This window comes from Lissotriton vulgaris, chromosome 7 (genome assembly GCF_964263255.1).
Source record: "Lissotriton vulgaris chromosome 7, aLisVul1.2, whole genome shotgun sequence".
NCBI classification, from domain to species: domain Eukaryota; kingdom Metazoa; phylum Chordata; class Amphibia; order Caudata; family Salamandridae; genus Lissotriton; species Lissotriton vulgaris.
This window is the reverse complement of record NC_141695.1, coordinates 880580068-880590946: the sequence shown is the minus strand read 5'-3', so window position 1 is coordinate 880590946 and position 10879 is coordinate 880580068. Positions and strand designations below refer to the sequence as shown.

At 42.6% G+C, this 10879-nt stretch overlaps 1 protein-coding gene across 1 annotated transcript in view; it reads right to left on the bottom strand.

The window, feature by feature from the left end:
• Positions 1–282: 282 nt before the first annotated feature.
• The window catches only part of ATOX1 (antioxidant 1 copper chaperone), a 100269-nt gene continuing 89672 nt past the window's right edge, over positions 283–10879 (bottom strand). Inside the window, exon 4 of the mRNA XM_086931271.1 lies at positions 283–488. The gene's annotated coding sequence lies outside the window, so the exon portion shown is untranslated. The remainder of the gene's footprint in view (positions 489–10879) is intronic.

Here is a 10879-nt window from a genome sequence, read left to right as displayed (position 1 = left end):
GGTTTTCAGTAAGCTGGCAGCTCTCAGCAGCTTTAAAGGTTCCTTTGGTATATCTTATTAACAGTCCACTTTGCTGGTTAATTATTTGGGTTACCCGTTCTGAGAAAGTTGCTTAAAGTTTATGGCGCTGAGCCTACATGTTCCATATGTGACAACATCTAGACTGACTTCTTCCAAGTCCCACCTGACACTGTTGCCTGTGCAGCGTGTGAAGGAAGGCTGCACGGATGCTTTTTTGGTGACACTTTTTACTTTTCATGACAAAAATTGGTGTTCATGCACTTTATAAATGTACCAAAGGGATTTTATTAAAAGACGGGTGAACATATCATAGAAGCATGATTACACAGAAAGGCGAGACAATACAAAGTGTCCTCGTGGCGCAAAGCTTCCTCCACTCCATCTCTCCTAGCAGCTGATTTGGGGCTCAAGGCTGGCGGATCATGTTCTCACAGGCCTGTGCGTACGGGCGGCCATTTTACGCATTTCTGTAAAAGAAAGAAGCAGGGAAAAATAAGTTAGGAAATCATAGGGCGACACCTGCTGGACATATGTGGGTTAACATAACAGGATCAGAGTAGAGAGAACATGCAAAGCAGGCAGTACAAAGAATTTGCGTTTTAGTTCAGACGAACAGCCAAATCCACACTTTTGCTCACTCACACATAATGGCTCAGGTTTACTATGATTTTGCGTTGGGACTTTTGTCAATTTACTAAATTACGCATAGCCACTTTGCGAGGCTTTGAATGGTTTAGTAAGTACAAAGTAATACAAGGCAACGCAAAGTGCTGTTGTGCGTTATTTTGCATCGGGTTGGCATGATATGGGTGGATCATGGGCATTTGCATTCATCCACCCATGTATTTTGCTGCAAACCCATATTCGCAAAGACTTGTAAAACTAGATTTGCGCCAAAAGGGCATCCCTACCCCACAGAAGCGTTACGAGGAGAAATTTCTTTATTTCTCTCCTTTACATCCTCTTTCCATGTGTGCGGCATTCTGCAGAATACATTACAAGGAGGAATATACCTCAAAGGATTGTTTTTGTACAAGAATGTTTACCTTCCTGCACAACACTACCCTGCTCGCAACACAGGCACTGTTTTACTATGTTACAAGGTTGCTTACAATGGCGATAGGCAGCTTACAGTGCACCACTGCAGGAAAGAGCAGCAATGCATATCTTTGTAAACATGGAGCATTTCTGCTCACTCCCCTTCATGCAGTGCTACATCACGTGAAATTATAGTGAATGCGCCTGATGTATCTTAAAAAGTATTGTAACGGTGAGCAGCATAAAATGTTATCAAATATGTGACAAACCTAAAGGGGCAGTGTGCGTATAGATCCAAAGGTCTTGCCTTGCAGAACTATCAAGCCTTCCAAAAAAGAAAAAAGCGGATGCTAGAACCTAGAACTTGTTTCGTCTTCATTTGGGCTCATCAGCCAGGTATAGCTGGGTTCCAGTGCTAACTAGAGCAAAACCAGTCCTGGGTTGCTAGTGTTCCAGTTCAGGGAGGACCTGGACTGGCAGTTCGGGCTAGACTGTACCCACTGGAGGAGGGTTAAAACTGATTTGCATATGGCTGCATCCAAACTGAGATGGCATGGGGTGCAAAATAACAATAGACTGAGATACAGCCCAAGTAATTACAAGTGGCTGAGATTAATTCAAACATTCCATCCATCACATTTCTGTATACTTTAGTGTGTCACCCTAAGTGGGAAGAGTATGCCTAAACATGGGTCCAGTCCACCCTGTGTCACTGAAACCAAGCTATACCTGGCAGCTGAGCTCTCACTAGGATGATACCAGCCCTGTTTACTTGTCATTAAATTTAGGGAGAACCTGGCCTAGCAGCTCAGACTGGAATGTTCTCACTGGAGCAGGATCAAAACTGATATGCTTAATGTTGGATCCAAACTGAGGTAACAATGTGTAAAATAACGATGGACTGTGATGTAGCCCCGACTAATTATCAGTGGCAGGATTAATTGAAGCATTCCATCCATCAGATTGTTGTATACTTCAGTATCATGTTTTGAATAGCCACACAGAATTGTTTATTTGCAGTTTTAAATAATGTGAACTAGATTGATCAGTGTAGCAGAGCGATTTGCATAGGAGAGTGGAGTTCACCAAAGTACGATATGGAAATGGCAAAGGATATAAATTACACCCCCAAAATGAGGATAGCTAGATAGATGGAAAAAAAAGATTGGGAGATATAAGGGTGAGTGTACTCCATGAAAATATTATGAGTATATAGTCCTACATGGTGGAAGTATCAAGAATATATTAGTTTATTTGCAGCAAAGTGGGTTTACAGAGAATTCTCAGTGTCACGGTGATATGGGTGAAGTCTAGAAGTCAGTCTTCTCTCCAGCGAGATCTAGTTCATGCCTACTTTGCCTTGAGTCACTGACTAAAAGTAATGATAGAATCCAGTCATACATGGACACAACTATGGAAAAGTAACTCCTTGAGTTAATTTTTGAAGTTGTCATAGCACGGGTTAGCTCTGAAAGCTGAAGGAATAGAGTTCCCTATGCCGGGGACACTTCCCAAGAAAGACTGTTGTAGAGGTTTTGTTTAATAAAACAAAGGAGTTTCTAGGAAGACATATTCTGCACTTCCAAGAGAAGAGGAGCAACCTGTGAACATTCGTTTGTGGGCCAAGAATGTATTGTTATTCCTATTCCATGGGTTTGTGCACAATCCAGACCACTTTGAATCAGGGAATTGTGAAGCGCTCTACTCACACGTGAGGGTCTCAAGGAGCTGCGCTGGGTTTCTACTAGGGCGAGATCGACGGAGCGGAGGATTCTTTTGGGTACGTGGAAGGAGACTCTTTCGTTGAGGTATTTGGGTCCAGTGTTGTGGAGAGATTTGTAGGTGTGGGTGAGTAGCTTGAAGGTTACTCTCTTCGACGGGGAGCAACTGGAGGTCTCGCAGGTGTTGGGTGATGTGCTCATGTCGTGGGATGCAGAGAAGTCTGGCCACGGTGTTCTGGATGGTCTGGAGTTTGCATAGCAGGGAGTTGTTGATTCTAGCATAGAGGGCGTTTCTGTAGTCCAGTCTGCTTGTTAGGAGTGCATGGGTGTCCGTCTTTCTGGCTTCGGAGGGATCTGCTTGAAAGTCTTGCAAAGGATTCGGAGGGTGTTGAAGCAGGCGGAAGTGACAGTGTTGATATGGCGGGTCACGGTGAATAAGATTCTGCCTTCAATGGAATGCCATTTTTAAGGGGAACATGATCTGGGTGTGCTGGTCTCATGTTTTGTGCTGGATAGGAGTACAGCTTCCGGAATGAGTGCTGCTTTTAATGGTGTGTGGATTTTGGTTAGGTCAACTAGCAGGGAGTTGCTGTAGTCCAGTCTTGACATCCGTCTAAAGTCTTCTGGGGGAACCAAAGATTTGATGTTCTGAAGGCCTCGAATTTCATGTTTCGCTCCCCTTAAAAATGGCATTAATATGGGCATGCAGAATTAGGCGTTTGCCTAGAGTGAGACCAAGAAATTTTGCTATCTTGACAATGGGTGGCTTACATGTAGATTTATTGAATTTAGGCGAGTTTGCACAGGACTGCGTCCTGAAACTCCTTTGTCTGGGGATGCAGTTTCAGGCGGTAGAGACATCCATGTCTAAAGGTTTTCTAGAGTTTTCACCCGACTGACTATGTAGGGTAGGAAACTTTCAGATATAGCAGTCATAAGCGTATAGATGAAAAGAAATGTTGAGTTGTCTTAGGAGGCAAGTGAGGGATTCAGGTAGATACCTGAGAGAGGTAGGAAGATGGAGCTTTCAGAATTCCTTTTTGAAGAGGCAGATTTGTAGAGAGAATTTGGTAATTTGACTTGCTGTGTGTGAGGCAGCGCAGAAATACAACATGGCTGACATCTGTGATGAAGCCCCAACAATGGAGCGCGCTCCAGCTCTCCTTGAACAAGGTGTGGAGACTCACCTCGCCCCTGGGAAGGGTGAGACAACAGGCGCAAGAAGGGAAACGAGCGAGCAGAAAAACAGCAAGGAGAGACTCTAAAGCGAAATTTACGGGAGGACATGGAGAGCGGCTGGAAACCAGTAGCGGCAACCATGGTTCCTGAGGAGGATCTACCAGTCAGAGTATATAACATCGAGGAGCAAGCTACGGGAGCGTCCAAGTGCCCCAGAGACACCAAAGCCGACGATTATGAAGATGGACATTCCACAGACCAGGAGATGGGTCGGGGTCAGAGGCAAGTACCACGGAATGCAGTGGATTTTTGGTGGGCCTGGTGGGGCACCAGAAAATAGCAGGCACTTGGGGCAGAGAGAAGTGCATGTGGGAGTGCATGTGGATGGAAGGGTAATCCCATCACCAAAAGGTTATAGCCACAACTTCCTATTGTACACAAACACCCTTGCCTGGTGAAGGAGGCACTCTGGTGAAAGAGTGACCCGTTACAAATCCTTGTTTTGGATCTTATTCCTTTTTATTTTTGTGTCTGTTTAATTCGGGTGCCCTAAAAGACGCGACACTTCCTGACGGAAAGGTGACCGATCACCAACAACTGAAGCCTTGAGAGACTGATTTGAATCTACTCCCGTCCTTTACTCTTTTGTTCTTCTTAGGTCTAATAAACATATACGCAACACAAACCAACACAGCGTGTATAGCGACGACTTCTACTACTACACTGTGCTTAGTTGAAAAGGTAAGATCTGAATCATATCAGAACTATGCCACTGGTACCCATTTGTTCCTCTAGGGATTTTAGCACTGAGGTACGACTGACAATGTCGAATGTAGCAGAGTGGCCAAGGAGCACAAGGTGACTGGATTTGTCATTATTCTGCATAAACAGCGCATTACTGACTATCTGCAGTATTGTGGCCCCTTTGCAGCAACTGGCTCCGAAACCAGACTGGAGTTCATTCAACAGTTTGTGTATTTCAATGAAGTTTTTTTAACCTGCATTTCAAAACAGCCATCCGCATCCTTAGAAATAATACATATGTTTGATACAGGAAACATTTTCATCAGGCCTCCATAGTCTGTATCTCGTATTTTTAAATGAGGAGTCAATAGGACAATTTTTAGGCACTCTGCAACTACCCCTGTTAGCAGATTCCTTGATTGGGCTGGTTAGGCAGTAAGCGAAGTACAAGTTAATCTTAATGGAAAATCAGGAGGAATAGTGTCCTAGAAGTACACCAAATCATTTTGCGTTACTGTTGAGATTTATCATGTTTGTGGGTCAGGGCCAATTCACAAAGTTCTGAGATAGAAAACTCTACCCTTTTAACTTTCTCTTCAAATAATTTAGAGAATTTATTCACAACACTCTATGGAGTCAGAGATAATAAAATATATTAGGGAGTGGCATTTGACGTTGAAATGTTTTGTTGGCCTATTTTTGCCAGGTTGATTTCCAATCGAATTAAAGTGCCCTTGCTCTTAAATCTTTTTTTTGTGTTCTTTGCATTTTTTTCATAGGGTTTGGAGGTTTTGTTTTGAGTAGTCCTTGCACCATAAACGTTATCATAAACGTTATGTGAATCTAAGACTTCTCTACTGCGTTAACTCTTATATACCATTGAGCACATTTGATATTACCTGGTCTCTTTTTGTTCAACATCTATCATGAGCTGGTTGTAGTGAACTAGCATAGCATTAGCATCAAATTTAGTTTGAGCGATCATTAGCTTCAAAAAGAGATTTAGGATATCAAGACTGAATTTTAGGTCTCGCTTGATAGCGCAACTGCAACCAGACGTAATGTGATCAATATAGTACAGTACAGAAGTATAGAGAAATGCTTCAGCTTTGCTTCCATGTTGGCAGCCAGGAGTACATTTTTTGATTGGGCAGAAGCGGTGTGCTCTCACAGAAAAGTGCTTCACCTCCACACAGATGTTGTTATTTTTTTTATCCAGGAGCCTGAGCTAGCAGCCAGCCATCTGCCCGAGACTGAACACTCGGCAGCACACACATGGCATTGTAATTAGGGCTCCCGGTTTTATGATATTTATTTTTTTGCTAATTTTATCTGTATGTATCCATATTTATTTTGGGTTTTGTGGAAAAAGTAAGCTGAAATTAGTATATTCAACATTTCTTTAACCAAGAAATATGCACTCATCCTTGAATGTTTGCCAGGTTTCAGAACTGTGAACACCCACAGAAGATAAATCAGTGCACTTATATGAAGATATGCAAATTTCAGTATCAACCTTGTACATATCTACTGCTGTTAAAGCCTCTTTACTAAAATTCATTTTTTTAACCCCCTTTTCTAGCAATCCACACATCAGCATTTAGAGTTCCCAAAAAGCAACCCAAGTCCCGTTTTTATCCACGTCTAAAAATTAATACAAACAAGAAAATGAATGTTTTCGGTCTGTATTTAAATGTAAAAATCAGTAAAAAAGAAAAACAGGGAGCCTTAATTGTAATGCAGGTGAAGTGTCTTGGATAATTGATACAGCAGGACTGGATTGGCTATGGTAGCAAGCCAATTATCTTGACTATAGGCTTGGTCTGTTTATTATGAAATGCTATAGCGGAGGCATTAGGCCGAATGTATTTATTGTGAAAAGCATATGTTAAAGTTAATAAGCATTTAAGTGCGAATGTTATCACTTTATATTAAAGCCTGCAGATGGGTATTTTATTACATGGAGTAACACACATTACCGTAGTAGGCAAGGGTTTTTGTGTTGGTTACCCTGTTAAACAAACTGTTTATATGGAAGGGATTCTGTGGGAGAATCATTGATAGGCTCTCTTAGGAGAGATAGTACTTTGCTTAGCCAACTGTAATCTTCTCTACTTTTCTAATTTTATGACTGTGTGCTTGATGGTTGCTTTGTGGAAACATTTAGGCTCCAGACTGTCGGCTTGAGTCGGTGACAAGCTGTAGGCCAGATTGGTGCACTGGGAAACGTTATGTCCAATGTCGTAAACCTGGTCTGTTTATCACGGAACGTAATGACAAAGGCAGTTGCCCCATCTTATTTATTATGAAAAACAATTGCTAAATCCAGTAAGTCTTTAACAGTTAGTTCTCATCGAATGTTATAGACAGTTATTTTATTACATGTAATCTCACAGACCTCTGTATTGGGAAAGGGATTCTTGTTTGTTTTGCAAGCTGTATTTTTGTACATATTTGTAATTCTATATCTGCATGCATAATTTCTGCCAGTTTATGTGAGCTTGAATATGCCGGTGGATGGTAAGGGACAATGCCTATGGTAAAGGTTATAGGCTTCCTTGGTTTACGGAGAAAAGTCATGCCAGATTTCATAGGTGTGATCTGGTTATTTTGAAACATTACGACAAAGCAGGCAGACATAACCAACTTATTGTGAAAGCATGTGTTAAAGACAATATACTTTTAAGGATGGCTTGTTGTTACACTGTGCTACGTCTATAGGCAGGTATTTTGTTACATGGAATTTCACAGATTACTGTAGTAGTCAAGGCTTTTGATGTTGGTGGCCCACCAATACATACCATTGGGATAGACGATTTGTACTATGGCAATTTTTATTAGGCCCCATTATAGGGATTTTATATTGTTTTGACAACTGCGTTTTTTTTTTTTTTATCCTCATTTGCCTGGCCCTCCTCTTATTCAGCCTCCAACTGCCATGCGCGTATTAGATCCAAGTGCAAGATTCCCACAGCACCTGAAAACGCGATTGATAAGAATCGGCAGGAGATGGCCCGAAGAGAAAACGGGTAAAGACTCCAAACTTGATGTTTAACCAGTTGAACTAGCCTTCGAAGCCAAGTGAGGGGGCCTAGTTCTTGGAGTTCTAAGGCATAATCATTGGACGGGGGGAAAAAGAAAAAAAAAAAACCCCGGTTACTGTCTCCACTGAACCAAAAAGTTCCAAAAAGTTCCAAAAAGCCCGGTTGCGTGGACCCCCTGATCTCGACATGTCTGTTTTAGAGGTTGCGTAGAGAGATGATAACCAATTTCAGGCCCGGACTGGCTGTTGAGGGCACCGGGCAATCCCCCGGTGGGCCGCATGGTTGGGGGCCGGTTTTGGGCCCCTGGGGCCGTTTTTGTTACAGGGCCGTTTTTGCAGCATAACGGCCCTGTAACAAAAACGGACGAAAACCGGCCATGTCACAGAGCGCGGTCGCACCTCTCCCCCAAGGGGGCCGGCCGAGCACTTTGCCAGGGCCGGTTCTGGTTCCCAGTCCGGCCCTGACCAATTTGCATGTGTTGGTGCCGAGTTTTCAATCCAAACCTTGCATATCTCTCTTCTTGCAAGCAGTATTGCATAAAACAGAAATGTCCCTGCATCACCCTTAATGCTGCTATCCCATCCAAATATAATCAGGGGAAGTGTAATAGAGATCGAGATGTTAAGAATGGAGTCCAAGGTCGCTTTTGCTTCATTCCAAAACTGTAGTATGTTAGGGCATTCTTTAAACATATGGATATCCGACACTGCGATGCAGTTACATTTATTGCAGCTCTTCCCCGGGATAAATTTAGACAGCTTTAGAGGTATAAAATAGGCTCGATGTATTGTAAAAAAAATGGTTGCGCCTAAGCCATGCAGGTTTAACACACTTGAATAACAAGGTACAGGATTTCTGCCAGATTTCGATACTCTGGGCGCCAAGTTCTGAGCCCCATAATTGTTCCGGGAGGGTGAATTCTCCGTCTATCTCTTCTAACAGGCTCCAGTACCACTGCGAGACTTCTTTGCCCCCTCCTGATCGTGCTACCAAATTCTCTTCAGTGATGCTACGCTTCCCAAGTGTTGTCCCTGACCTGGCTAGTGCATTAAACCAACTGTCTAGTTGTAAGAACTTAAACCTCGAAAGCTCTGGACCCAGTTGGTCCCGTAACTCCTCCCAGGACCTCTCAGGACCTCAATGATTCGCCTACCAACAAATCTCCCCATGTTGATATTCCTCCTACTCTCAGCGGGATTGCGAGCCTGTCTTCCAGGCAAAGTGGCAATCCCGGAGATTCCCAAACGGGTGCCAAGTTAGAATAGTAAGGCAGACCTAGTTTCCTCCTTATATGTAACCATGTCTTCGCTTGGGACATAAGAATTTTTAGTTTTACTTTTTAAGTATTTCTGGTCTCCATATTTAAACATGTAGCCATTAGTTGGTAAACCGGCTCCAATCAACATGGCTTTAAACATGAGACCAATTGATGTATTAGATGGATCTTTTAAAAGCATTCTTGAGTGAGACAGCTGGAATGCCCACGCATAATACTGCAAATCAGGCAGAGACAGACCCCCCTTTTCCCTCCTCCTTCTCAATTTCTTCCATGCCACTCTTGCCGATTTATAGCACCAAACAAAGGAATTAAGCTCTCTCTGACATTTCTCCAAGGCTGTATTATCGAATGCGAGAGGGATGGTATTAAAGATAAAAGTGAATTTAGGAAGGATGGACATCTTCATCCGACTTATTCTACCGAGGATAGTCAGTGGAAGGTTCGACCAAGATTTTAGTAATTTCTTACTTTCATTAAACACTTTCTCGAGATTAACTTGAGCGATTTTACCGACGTCTTGCACTACCCGAATACCCAGGTATCACATTGAGTTGGTTACGTTTAGCTGTAAATCTGGGATGTTCCAAGCCATGATGTCAGTTTTGCTTTGATTGATCTCATAGCCCGAGATACGGCCAAAATCTTCGGCTCTCCTTATTACTTCTGGAAATGTAATCTCCGGATCTGAAGTAAAAACTAGGATGTCGTCTGCATAAAGAGCTACCCGCTTTTCCCACTCCCCAAATCTGAAAGGTGGAATAAGTACATCCCGTCTTAGGACTTCCGCAAACGGTTCAATGTACAGATTGAAGAGGAGGGGGGGAAAGCGGGCAGCCCTGTCTAGTGCCTCTCGAAATCCCAAGTGATTCAGACAAAGTACCATTTATTAAGAGCCGTGCAGATGGTGAGTTGTACATAAGTTCTATGGTACGACAACATTTCTCCCCAAAGTTTCTTCAGTACGTCTTTGAGATAGGGCCAATTTACCCTATCAAAGGCTTTAGCCGCGTCTAGGGTGAGTGTTGCCAGCGGAAGGGAAAAAGATGAGGCGATATCAATTGCCCCCACTAGATCGTATGTTAGATCAGAAAGCTGGCGACCTTTAATAAATCCCTTCTGGTCCTGGTGTATAATTTCCCCGACTACTGAACCCACTCTAGATGATAAGATGGAGGCAAAAATCTTGTAATCGCTGTTCAATAGTGATATTGGGCGATATGACCCAAAGCGTTTTGTACATACCTGTATTTTATTACGATATACTTGATTAATGTCTTGTGGGAAGGCTTATGACTAACAAAGTAGGTCTGAGTTGGTTATGGTGACAAGCCAGTGATTACGGTTATTGGCCTGATTGTTTACAATGTATCATTATAATACAGGCGGTTGGCCTGGCATACTGGTTGTCAAAAGCATTTGTTACAGTCAAAAGGCGTTTAGGTATAGATTGGTATTACGCTGTATTAAAGCGCACTGTTAGATATCGTGTTGCATGAAAATTCAGAGATTACTGAAGTAGGTTTTTATGCAGGTTATCTCCTTTGGCAAACAAGTTTACACAATTTAAACAGTCAGAATCCTTGTATGGCCTTCCTCGGAGAGAATGTATATTGCTTTGCCAACTGTAGTTTTGTATACTATGTAATTTTAGGACTGCATGCCGGATGGTGGTCTTGTGGTAAAGCTTAAGCTCAGCACAAAAGGCCTCAGAAGGTTATAAGCGAACCATGACATCTAGAGGTCTGAATGGTTCAGTAGAAAAATATTTTTCTGTTGCCATAGGTATGATCTGTTTATTATGAAACATTATGACAAATGCACTAGGCCTGACGTACTGATTGTCAAAATCATAT